The sequence below is a fragment of the Hypanus sabinus genome, chromosome 3 (assembly GCF_030144855.1).
Source record: "Hypanus sabinus isolate sHypSab1 chromosome 3, sHypSab1.hap1, whole genome shotgun sequence".
NCBI lineage: Eukaryota > Metazoa > Chordata > Chondrichthyes > Myliobatiformes > Dasyatidae > Hypanus > Hypanus sabinus.
The window spans coordinates 105,920,984-105,933,367 of NC_082708.1; positions in this window are offsets into that span (position 1 = coordinate 105,920,984).

The window sequence follows — 12,384 nt, forward strand, 5'->3', positions numbered from 1 at the left end:
TCAGACAGTTGTCCATGGAGAAGGATGATGTCATTAGCTAGGCAAAAAAAAAAATCGTGAGAAGGTACAAAGGCGAAGACTCCAGTCTTGCCAATATTTAGTTGAAAGAATTTTTTTTCTCAAGAAGCACTGAATGCCCCAATGCCATTGGCCATACTGGTTTTTGCAAATTTTAAACATTACATTTGTAATGTATTTCAAAACATTTTGTTCTATTTGTTTCAAGAATATAATTTTCTCGTTTTAGAGAAGTTAATTTTGGCAAAGTGTGCATCAATGTTTTTATATGCTTATCAAGACGGAATTTTGCTCCCATTATACATTGGAACGACTTTTTGGGGTTAGGGAAAATATAGTCGTTATTTAAAGCTGATATGTACTACAAAATTCTATTTTGTACGGTCATATACTCTGTGGGTGTTGCCTTTAAAATTGCCTCTCAAGGAGAAAAAAAATAGTAATTATCTATGCTCCAATTCAGCTTCGAAACATGTAAGACTGTATGGATTAAAATTCTACCCCAGCACTAACTGACTTATATTGGTGTAACTTTTAAGAAAACATCATTACTCACATAATTCGACGCAATGCTTATGGCAGTTGGAATCCATAATACCACCAGTCAGTGATTTGTCTAGGAAGAAAATTGCATAAAATTTACTGTCGGAACCTAGTAACACCTTTATTAACATTGCATGATATATATAAATTACAGCAAAATGAAAACCCATCGTCAGAATATGGAAAGGCACAATTCTGGGGGGAAAGTGTAAACGATTTTCGGAAATAGGAACAGAAAGCTACGCTTGATCGTACATCCTATAATAATTACATTTATCATTTTGTCCGCGATTGGTTTATAAAAAAAAACAATTATTTAAGTGAACAAAATCTCATGTTAATTATATGCTGTTCCTTTTGTTTAGTTTGTTACAAACATTGTTAATTACTTTATTAAAATGAAAAACAAAATAGAGAACAAAATCAACCGCTGGCGAGAATTTCGCGCATATTCCGTTTTTACTTCTCAGTAAAACAACAAGTTAAGCTTAATAGGTTACATTTTTTAATCAATCTATACGACAAATGAAAGATAATTTTACATTGCGAGTTATGTCGCCCGTCCATGCATTTTTTAAACAGGGTTTAAACTGAACCAGCGAACAGCAATTTTACTACACATCCAACAAGAATAGAGGATGCTTGGCCGTCAAATTCTTGTAATCAATCTCATCCCAAATCCGAGCGAATTCACACGGTTTAATCTGTTTCTTGTTTTCTAAACTATAGGCGCAGACACGGCCACAAGTGCCAAAGTACGACAGTTTGCCTGTTGGATATTTAGTGATTCCGCAGTAAAATCACAGGATTAGTGTCTGATTGAGATGTCTGTCGGTGGGATATTACAAAATTCATTATCAGAGCGGCGGACTAACTCGATATGAAGTAACGCAGATGGGATTTTATTAGTCCAGGCTTCAAATGTTTGCTTATGATAATTCTAAAAAAATTTGCATGTCATCATCATGGTAATCGTTTTTTTTTTGCGCAGCTTTTCAAGTCTATCTGGAACTAAACTGTCTCCTTGCAACAGTGCTGGGGTTGTTGCGCTCGAGAATATGAATAATTAGCCCAATAAAATGACAAGTGCATTGAAAAGTAAAACCGGACTTCCGATATCCCACCCCCACAAAAATCTCCGTATTCCTTTGCAATTATTTTTAGATTTCAACAAGTTGTTTACGACGTTAATGATTCCACCGACTTTGCATACAAGCGGCTTCAAAACTTCGCATTTCTGCTCAAGCTGTTACTCACTTCTAAAACAAATGGGTAAAGTGATACATATCACCGAGGCTCATGAAAGAGACAACTTCCAAACAGCTATAACCGAAATTTCAAGCAGCGGAATTCAATATAACCATAGATATCGACTTGTAAATTATCTTAAGTAGAAATGTAATTGTTCTGCTCACCAAAACAACTATTGTTGTTCTGTTTTGTTCCTCGCTGCCTTCCTTTCCCATTACCCTTTCCTAAGATCTCGCAAATAAGGTAATAGAACAGAACTAACAAGTACCCTTATGCTCGTTAATCGTTCCTCAAAACACACCTTTCGGGCCATAAATTTCGTCAATTAAACAAATCACGCAAAATTACCACCAAGATTAATCATCAAATAATTTCCAACACGACTCACCCTGCAATCATTAACAAGCATTAACTATATATATCTGGCGTCCCTAGCACCATATTAATGCGAACAAGCTTCAGTATTCGGCGTGAAGTTGGCGAGTGCTTTTTTTTGTTTAAAGCATGTCGCATTTCTACAGTTCCGAATTCAGGGAAATCCACATTATGTCTGAATCGTACACCAGAAATTTGACTGAAAGAAAGGCAGTGATATCGTTTTCTTGTTTTCTGTAAACACGGTAGCAAATAACTGTTCAATCAATCGGTCCCTGCTTGACTTAACATGCTTGTAACTAAAGCAGCTATCGTGTAGTTCTTCCAGCTTGATGAGATTTCAACCGCGCTAAAACAGTTCCTAAGAACTTTCAGACTTTTTAAAAAACTTTTTTTTATAAAGATGATCTGATCGGTATAACGAGTCGGGAGAACTTACCGAGAGCCGCCACTGGGGGACGGAGTGGTAGTAACCAGGAAATTGCATTTTTTTTCAGATTCTACACTTTCTCCTCTTTCTCCCTCCCCTTTACTGTAACTATACAGACACAGGGTCTGCAGCAAAGTGAAACCGTAGAACTAGTCGCTTATGTGATTGTGCGGGGAAATGTAAAGGGCAGTAAAATGGTGATCCGAGTTACAAATCACACACGCGGGAAATTGGGAAAGTGGAACGAATTCTCAGACTTGCATTATCTCACAGCTAAGGAAGGACGCCTCCACTTACCAGACAGAAGCTGAGAGGTTTTTTCTTGGGGGGGGGGGTTGGAGTGCGGTTCTCGTTGGGTTTACCGACAGCAGATGCAAGATTGAAAGATTATACAGAACGAAATCAACTGAAGCTTCCGCTTGGGCGCCTTGTGTTCTCCTTTCTCTCTTTCTCTCTCTCCCCTTCTCTCTTGCCCACGCAACCAGCAACCCCCCCCCCCACCCGCCTCCTTCCCTCCTCCCTCCTCTACCACCACTTGATTCTTTACGATGTTTCCCTGTCTATTTTGGAAAACCGTGACGTCAGGAAAGATTCAAATATATCGCAGAGATTGGGAGGGGGGGGGGGCGGAATTCTTTAGAGATGCACCAAGCGTTTGGGATTTACGATACAAATCTCAAAAAGAGGAAGGTCCTCTGTTTAGTAAGATTCCACTTTTAAAGAACCGGAACAGCGAACAAAAATCAAAACAAACACTTCATCCAAATTTTGGCGCACAGTGCACGTGCCGTTTAAAAACTTGTTTGGATATCAGAGATTTAGTGCAAAATTGTAGGGGAAGCTTATGTTCCAACTCTTTCCGTAATTTCTTAAGTCATTGAAAAAAGGCCCCCGTGTCTTGCTGTTGTACATTTAAATCAATGCCCAAATTTACTTGAACATAAATGCTTTTTTGTCATCTGTGAAATTCACTGTGATATTGTAACAGAGGGGAAAATGTAGGATATGAACTACGTTATGCATTTGAGCGATTATAAGACTAAATCCAAAAGTACCCGTCGTTGTGCTTACCGTGAAACGACAGGTTATTAAAAAAATCACTAGCGTGGAATCTGAACGCAAATTCTTTCTTTTGGGAAGGCTAATTCTTAAGAATCGAGGGAACTTCGGGTTTAATTCGCATGGCACCTAGATTATTTTTCCAACCACGGTATGTTGATTTAGTCCAGTCAAAGGTACAATGACTGACAATTCCAAGATCAGAATTCCAATGAAGTATACAATTGCCCATGTATAATGTTGTTTCCACGGTTACGAGGCGATAGATAAAATGATTCATTGCTATATTGTTGCAAACTGTTGGAAAATGTGGAACGTCGCAATTCGTTTTGCAAAATTAATTCAATTAGGTTTTTATGACAATTTATTTTTCAGATGCGCCTAATTAATGAAAAGTTTGGATAAATTTATTCATCTATAACATTCTCCGCCGGGACTATGAGAGAGAGAAAAAAAAGAGTGTAGGGCAAGTTATAGCATCTCTCTAGGTTTAGCTCAGAGAAGCAAGGATATTGAGAATGTTTGGAATGCTTTGAAAACGTAAGGTGTGAATGGCAGGAAATTTTGAAATTTAAAAAATAAATACGAGATGAGCAAAAACGTTCTCTCAGTTAACTATAAACACAAGAGGTTTGGAATGAATTAATTCATTTATCAATACGTGTCAAGTTAAGGTGGACACCCGCTACAGAAACTAACCATTTTCGTAATCTTTCTTTCTTGCTTTCTCACTGACTGTCTAGCACGCCATTCTGTCTTACGTGTTTAATTCGATTCGCCTCTGCAGGCAGCCTAAATGAGCATCTGGTGTAAAATGCAAATACACCACAGAGAAACATAAGATACAGAATGCTTCTCATTCGGATCTCGAGTGTGTCGAAGGAGCTATACATACGTTTCACCCCCTTAATCCTTCTTTTACATTTTTAGTCATACCCCCATTAAACAACAAATTAATGCCTTTAATCACCAAGGGATAAAACATTAGACAGGCCGCAGGAGAAGGGGGGATTTCTAGTAAACCTGGACATCCTAACATAATTAGAGGCAGTAAAGGAGTGGTGCTTTATGCACCCTTTTCAGATCTGTGTTACTGGCATCTTTGTTAGATGCTTAAAACAAAAGCTGGTGTAGAAGACCTTTGAACGTGCATCGAGAAATCACAGCAATCTAGCCGTCGTGTCTTTCTCACGTTAGCTTCGTACGATTTCCCCTCCGAGTGAAGTTCCATTATCTTTATACATGCATTAAGCGCAGCCTAGTTCTGTTACACACAATTTGAGGAAATTAATAACTTTTTGAGATTAAGATTCGTCCTGAAGTCAATTCTGCATGCATTTTCACGGATCTCACGGTTTTACGTTGATGGACACTTCAAGTTCGGAACTAAATTCCATTAAATTTCAAGGAATTATTATTGCACCTTACGCAACGTTACACATCCATAACCCCACAGAATTGCTTAAAGCGTCGGTATAAATCAACCAGCAAAAAAAAAAAATCTGACTTCTGCGGCAGGCTATCTAAATGGAACTTTTGATTTATCTCTGAATTCTTCGCGTATCAATCGAGGAAATAAAAAAAAGGGGTTCCTTCAGATACTCAGTTGCTGCTGAATTATAGTAAATCATTTCAAACAGGAGAATAAAGCTCAGGTTCAAAATTATTCTTCCGGAACGCCCTCTGTTTACATAACGGAAACTCGAGCCCGTGCAGTCCATCCGTGTGTAGCCGAACGCATTTATCTTTTAGCTGGTATAAGTACAGATATGTAGTGACCGACAACTTTTGCACCTTTCAATGATGCGCAACGTCGTTGGATAGGCGCCAAATTATAATTTATATTAAAAATATCCCGAGAACCACACACAAAATTCATTTTCTGTTAATTGAGGCATTACCTTTACCGGCGTGTTTCTTTCCCAGGGAGAAGGTGCAGAGGAATCCGCTAACTTCACAACAGGCTGGGGAAGTGAGCTACGTGTGAAGCCTCAGGGGTTAGCGACCAGACTCTTTCATTTGAAGGAGTTATCGATTTGCTGTGTTGTCATCTTTCGAGACGCAGAGGACACGAAAAGAATTTCTGATAGGACTCACAGAGAGATGTGGTGACCTGACCATCTCGCAAAATTCTTAATTACCACACCAGCTATGTTTCCGTTACCAGGGATAGCGCTGGTTGCTAGTAATAACATTTCCCTTTTCATAGAAATTCAAACTTTATATTATTGCATCTGACAGGTTTTAGCAGACGTAGAGATGTGTCACTCGGCACGCAACTCTAACTCTTGTGTCCGCCTGCGTCTATGCGCGAGTCTGTAACTGCACCATAGCCGTCTTCTTCCAGACTGATGTAATGGGAATAGGCTATTAACTTATGTTTAATTGAAACTCATGTACTTTTTTAGAGCAGTCTGTTGTCAACAGCTATTCATTGTGTTTATTTATGAACCCGCGTCCTGACATATCAGCAAAATAAGGAAAGTCTATGAATAAAGACCTCGTGGAAATTATTTCTGGTACAAGCAGAAACATCGGACCAACCTCATTTGCACTTCATAGATAACATACGTTTGGTCCCACACAACTTTGTCCGCTATTATGATGACAAGGAAGACTTACATGAATAACAACCTTTATTAGTAACAATCTTGGTTTCAAAGAGCAGGATTATAATATTAGTGTGTAAAACTATACCACAGTTCACTGAACAACACTTGCACGTATTATCGGAGGAGAATGGTGAAAAAAGGTTTTGGATAGAGTAATTTCAAAGCGATTACAGGTTATTGCATTTAAAGTTAGAAGTACCTAAAGTTTTACTGAACAGCTTCTCAAATCTTTCGCATTTGAATTTAGAAAATTTGGAACTTCAATTGATTAAAAGGTTCAATTAACAATAAACAGAGAGAAATGGAATAACGATTACTGAAAGATCATTTCTTGTAGCTACTCCGTTATAAAATATTAGATAACAGTAAATCTTTTGCATCAGAACAAGCGATTGTTTACGCGATCCATTATTAAGGTGAAATAGCTTGCAGTTGAGCGTTTTAAACTTCGAACTTCTGCGAGTTAGAGCGGTTTAATTTCTACACAGTAACTTTTACAGACTAGTTACAGTATTGCTCCCATTCCGGCAGTATCTGATTGATGTCTCAGCACGCATCGATTTTGCCATTGTTTCTTTTAAATGAAAAATGCTTTCGAATAAGCAACACAAAATATGCATAAAACAAATGCATGGTTTCTACTTTATAGTTTCGGCGTGGAGAGGAAATAATGTTTACCGAAATTGATGATGATGTGTCGAAGTACTCACCTTATTTCATGGCTGTGGAAACAGTAGAGAACATGGATCGAGCAAAGGTATTTTAATATATTAAATGTTAGGAGTCGCAATTCGATAAAACTGAGGCCGCTATGACGACGGTAATTTCAATTCCCCGTCTTCAGGTTGTAAGTTATTCGCCCCCAACGATCTTTGCACTGTGGGGAATCTTTCTAACAACATTTAGAAGGCAACAATCTCTGATGCGTGGAATTAAACATTTATCATCTAATTCTTCGGATGCACCTTAATTTGCATTTCTATAGATCAGGTGTCTGGTTAAACCACTTTCAGCATATTTTTGATTTAATTGAAAAAAACAAGTTATGCACAAAAAAGAACTTCTGAGGATGCGTCAAGGATTGTTGCACAAATACTTCGTACTTACAAACCGGCAAAATGTAAGCTTTGTTTATTTACTCACTCAAACATATTTATGATGCCGTTGTAATAACTAATACTGACAGTTAAGCGTTCAGTTTATATATCGAATAAAATAGTAAAATTTTGTTTCATTTTTTGTGTAACTCATACATTTTTCAAGAGGGGCAATCCTCGCTTCCATTTACTACTGGAATTAAGATTTATCTGTCGTCGACATGTACTTAATGTAATGCGATGTTGGAAACTCCGAAAATCAATAAAATTAGTTTTCATTTTAATTTCTTTAATTGAAAATGAAGCAGTGGAATGATCGCGATCTGCTCCTTTATGGAGTATACACCTAGATTCAAAATGCAACATGTCACCAGACATTTCAGGTGAATAAATCACTTGAGCATCAGTTTACCCTGGCGCTGCAATTTTTAAGCAATCTTACGCATTTTATCACTGATTTTTCTTTTGTATCATTACGCCTCATGCGATGAGACGGACATTGATCACTGTTTGAACACTATAGTTATATGAAAAACTAAACGTACAGGGAGGGAGTTCGGGTAGAAAATTAGCTGAAGTATATTTAATCAATTAGAAATAGTTTTGAAATCCACTCCTCTGATTGCTTTCTCATAGGTGTTATTTTCTTGGCTATGACATTCGTATCTATGTTACCACTACTCAAATCGTCTGTTATTCTCCTTTAAAGAAGGTCTGTTTTTCACCTTCAAAGAAGGCAATTTTGCCTGCCCCAGTTCTCCAGTATCTTTGTGCGGGCTGCGTGATTTTAGTTTAAGTGTATGCAGAAGTAATTTAGACCCAGTTTACTGTTTCACTTTGTACTGAAGAGGACGACAGGATTTCAATGGATCAAAATACCTCTGAGCACTGAGGAAACAATTTCCTGGTCATTCGCGTATTTTGACGACAGCTTGGCTTTCAATCTTACAATAACGCACGCTAAGTAATAAAACGTAATGACCAACAATATTCAACCAGAGATGCAAAATAATAAATCATATGCACTGCGTCTGCAGAGAAGCGAGATAGATAATTGGAAATATAAAGCGTCAACTATGAAAATATAGTACGAGGTACGTAGGAAACGGCCTATTGAATTAAAAAAGAAGCACAGGTTGGAAGGCAGAATGAGCGCGGAACATCATGTTCTGGTAAGTTCAGGCAATGTTTGGTTTAAACAGAGAGCCCGGGATTCATTTTAGAAAGTTCCTTCGGGTGAGTAGAGCATGAACAAATATGAATAGAACACTTTTTGTCTTCTGGTAGTTGATTAATCTGTTAGATAGAGAAATAGCAGGGCACCGTTCTGTACCATGTGGAACCACATGCTCTCTGGGTCTTGGACAACCTCCTGTCCAGAACGTGCCTTCATCTGGAGGAGCTCCAGCTCCCAGGTTTGGAACTGGAGCGACAAGTCATATCGACATGGTCTATCGTACACGAAGTTCTGTGTTCTGTGGATAGAATGGATGAAACTCAAAGCTGAAATCTCTGCATTACTTTTTGTGCAGTGATTAAGGAGGGTGTTGCAGCTCTAGAATAAGACCATATACTTGAATATTCGAGAACAGAATTCGTCTGTTAAGGAACAACAGGCATGTAACAGCATGACTGTGATTATTCTTCAACGTGCTGGTTATCAGGAAGGATACTGAGGAGTAAATAGCAAAGAAACTATGTAAGACCCATATACGTTAGTGATAACCAGGGACTTCACTCTCCAAATATGACGTCCATACCAAAAAGGCAAATGAGGAATTGGTATTAAGGGGGACTTTATTGAAGGGTATAATTCTGTTACAGTAACATGGGCCTAAACTGATGATTGAGGTGGCATTACTAGCCGATGTTCTGGGAAACAAAGCAGATGAAGTGATGCAGGTGTCCGAGGGGGAGCATCAAGGAAAGAGTGATGACAATGTATCAGTGGACAAAGCTATCGTGATGCACCAAATGCAGAGAGAAATGTTGTTGATACATGGACTTCTGGGAGATACTTGAGAACTTGTTACATAATAGATATCACCAAGAATGAAGGGTGTCACAAAAAAAAGGGATAACGGCAGTATATTGCTTAATAACAGATAGATATTAAGTAGCAGGTAGCAGCATAGCAGTAAAAAGTTCTTTTGCAAATGGGTAAATGTGTATCCCTACTGTTTGTCAGTACTAGGGCTATTCACTTTCTATAAATATTAGTAAATAGGGTTTGGAGACCACATATTTTAAATTTACAGATACAACAAAAATTGAACAAAAGAGACACTTCATAGAGATACAGGTGCGATGGAGGATATATGATAGATACAATTTGAAACTAAGAAAAGTGAAGTGATACATTTTGGTAAGAAAATCAAGGAGAACCAATAGCAAGGAAAGGGCATAATTTCTAAATGAGTATAAGTACTGAGAGTTCAGGGTACATGTGTGATTTCAGGAAAGGAAGCTAATAATGAGGTTGTGGAATCCACTGATAGCGATGCAGGCAGGTTCTTTTGTTATGCTCAAAAGAAAACTAGTCAAATATCTGAAAATGAAGAATTTGTAGAACTGCAGGGAGTGTCACTGACCAGATTTCTATTATCAAGTCAGTGTTGACTTAGTAGATGGAATGATCTTCTGTGATGTGAACATTTCATGATTCAGTGAAGATATTTAGTGTTGTTATATATTATGTGCAATGAAATTTGCTTGGATATTGATGGCACACTACTGTACTACATCACATTATTTGTTTAATTACATAGAAAGAATTGGAACCATTTTATATCATCTGAACTCAGTGATAAACTTATATATGGAACCTTCCAAATATATAAAAATTGTACAACTTATCTACAGGCCCTTTTCTAAATGTATAAAACAGCTATGGAAAAAGGCCAATGTTCACACTTATTCACAAAGGGAGTAGTAAATATTTAATGAAGCATTATATCTCTTCATTTACACTAGCAGTATTTCCCAAATTTTTGTGCAATTACCACTCTGTATGCATAAAATGAAGAGTATTGGTATTATAATGTTATTCTTTTTATGAAAGTGACTTATGAGTGAACTTAATAATAATAAAGAACAGTAGCTCCAGTTGATTCCTGGTGATCTGGAAGTAAATGACTTTATAGGTCTATATGTTAGAACTGACATAATTTATGAATCAGAAAAGCAATTTATGATCTTGGTGAAATAGGATAAATTACGGGTATCTCATTAAAACAATCTTTATTGCACCCTTTACCTAAAAATCCAAAATCTGTAAACCTCTGATACAATGTTCCTTCTAATTTTTTTACAGCTGTGCAGACCAACTATTTCTCTGAGAAGGAAATTGTAACACAGCCTAAAAACTGCACAGAGTGCACTTTCAGTGTGTATTTTTTTGCAATATGCACATCAAACAAACACAAATCACAACTCAGAACACATGGAAATGATGCCAAGCAGTCAAAAAAACTGACAGCACAATGGCAAAATGAAAATGTTTTGACTAGATGGTGTAGTGCTGTTAGTTGGACCGTGGAGAGCATTCTGACAGGCTGTATCACTGTCTGGCATGGAGGGGCTACTGCACAGGACCAAAAGAATCTGCAGAAGGTTGTAAATCCAGTCAGCTCCATCTTAGGTACTAGCCTATAAAGTCACCAGGATATATTTTGGGAGCGGTGTCTCAGAAAGGCAGCATCCATTATTAAGGACCTCCAGCACCCAGGGCATGTCCTTTTCTCACTGTTACCATCAGATAGGAGAAACAGAAGCCTGAAGGCACACACTCAGCGATTCAGGAACAGCTTCTTCCCCTCTGCCATCCAATTCTTAAATGAACATTGAATCTTTGGACACACCCTCACTTTTTTAAAATATACAGTATTTCTGTATTTGCTCTTTTAAAAAATCTATTCAACATATGCAATCGATCTATTTATTTATTTATTTATTTATTATTTTTTCTCTGCTGGATTATGTATTGCATTGAACTGCTGTTGCTAAGCTAACAAATTTCATGTCACATGCCAGTGATAATAAACCTGATTCTGGTTCTGTTGATGTTCAGCAGCCGGCTATTTACTCACAATGAGTATTAACTTCCATTCTGCTGAGAGATACAATTTGTATCTGCATTTTAACTTGAAACCCTGACAACATAAATAGTTGAAGCTCTAATATGTTTCCAAGTAAAGATTGCAGTATATTTATTATTTAGAGAATTAATCGATTATATTCATTAACACATAATTAATTACAGTATATTTCACAGTTATATTAACATGGTTTTCAAAATAATTTTAACAATATATAGAAGAAAATTCCAGCTGTGTGGCAACAAAAGCTGTAAGTTTGAGAGCTTTTCAGTTATTGTGCAGCTGTACAGCTTAGAGGGAACAGTGCTCCGAAATCCAAACTTTTGTTTGAGCACTGACATGCTGCCATGAAAGGAAATTTCAGAAGGCACTGGGAAGGTTCCCAGGTGATGCATAGGTCTCTGTGCACCATGGGCAGTTCTGAGAAGTGACCTCACATACACCGAGTGGGACCCTGTTAGCTCCAGTTTGTCTTCAGCAGTCATTGTAGCCAGACCCTCTTGCAATACTCACAGTGCTTATTCTCTGTTCTGTGCTATGAAGATATTGTTGAAAATGTCAAAAAGGCTTCTAGTTGCCCCCATTGGTAATAGTTAATAGAAAAAAGAGGAGGTGTTTATGTTTATTTATTTATAACACAGAAAGTCAAGTTGCAGGCAAACTTGACAGTGATGTGTGAAACATCTGTCAGAGGATTATGGTGTTGCAATGACCACCATATACAACCTGAAGAAACAGAAGGACAAACTGTTAAAGTTCAATGCTGAAAGTAATGAACAGGTTAATGAAAAATGGAATAAGCACTGCATAAACCAAAACAATGAAGATCTTGATTGTGTATTGAAAGAGTGGATTTATCAGCATCAGAGTAAATATCTGCTACTTAGTGATACGCTATGATG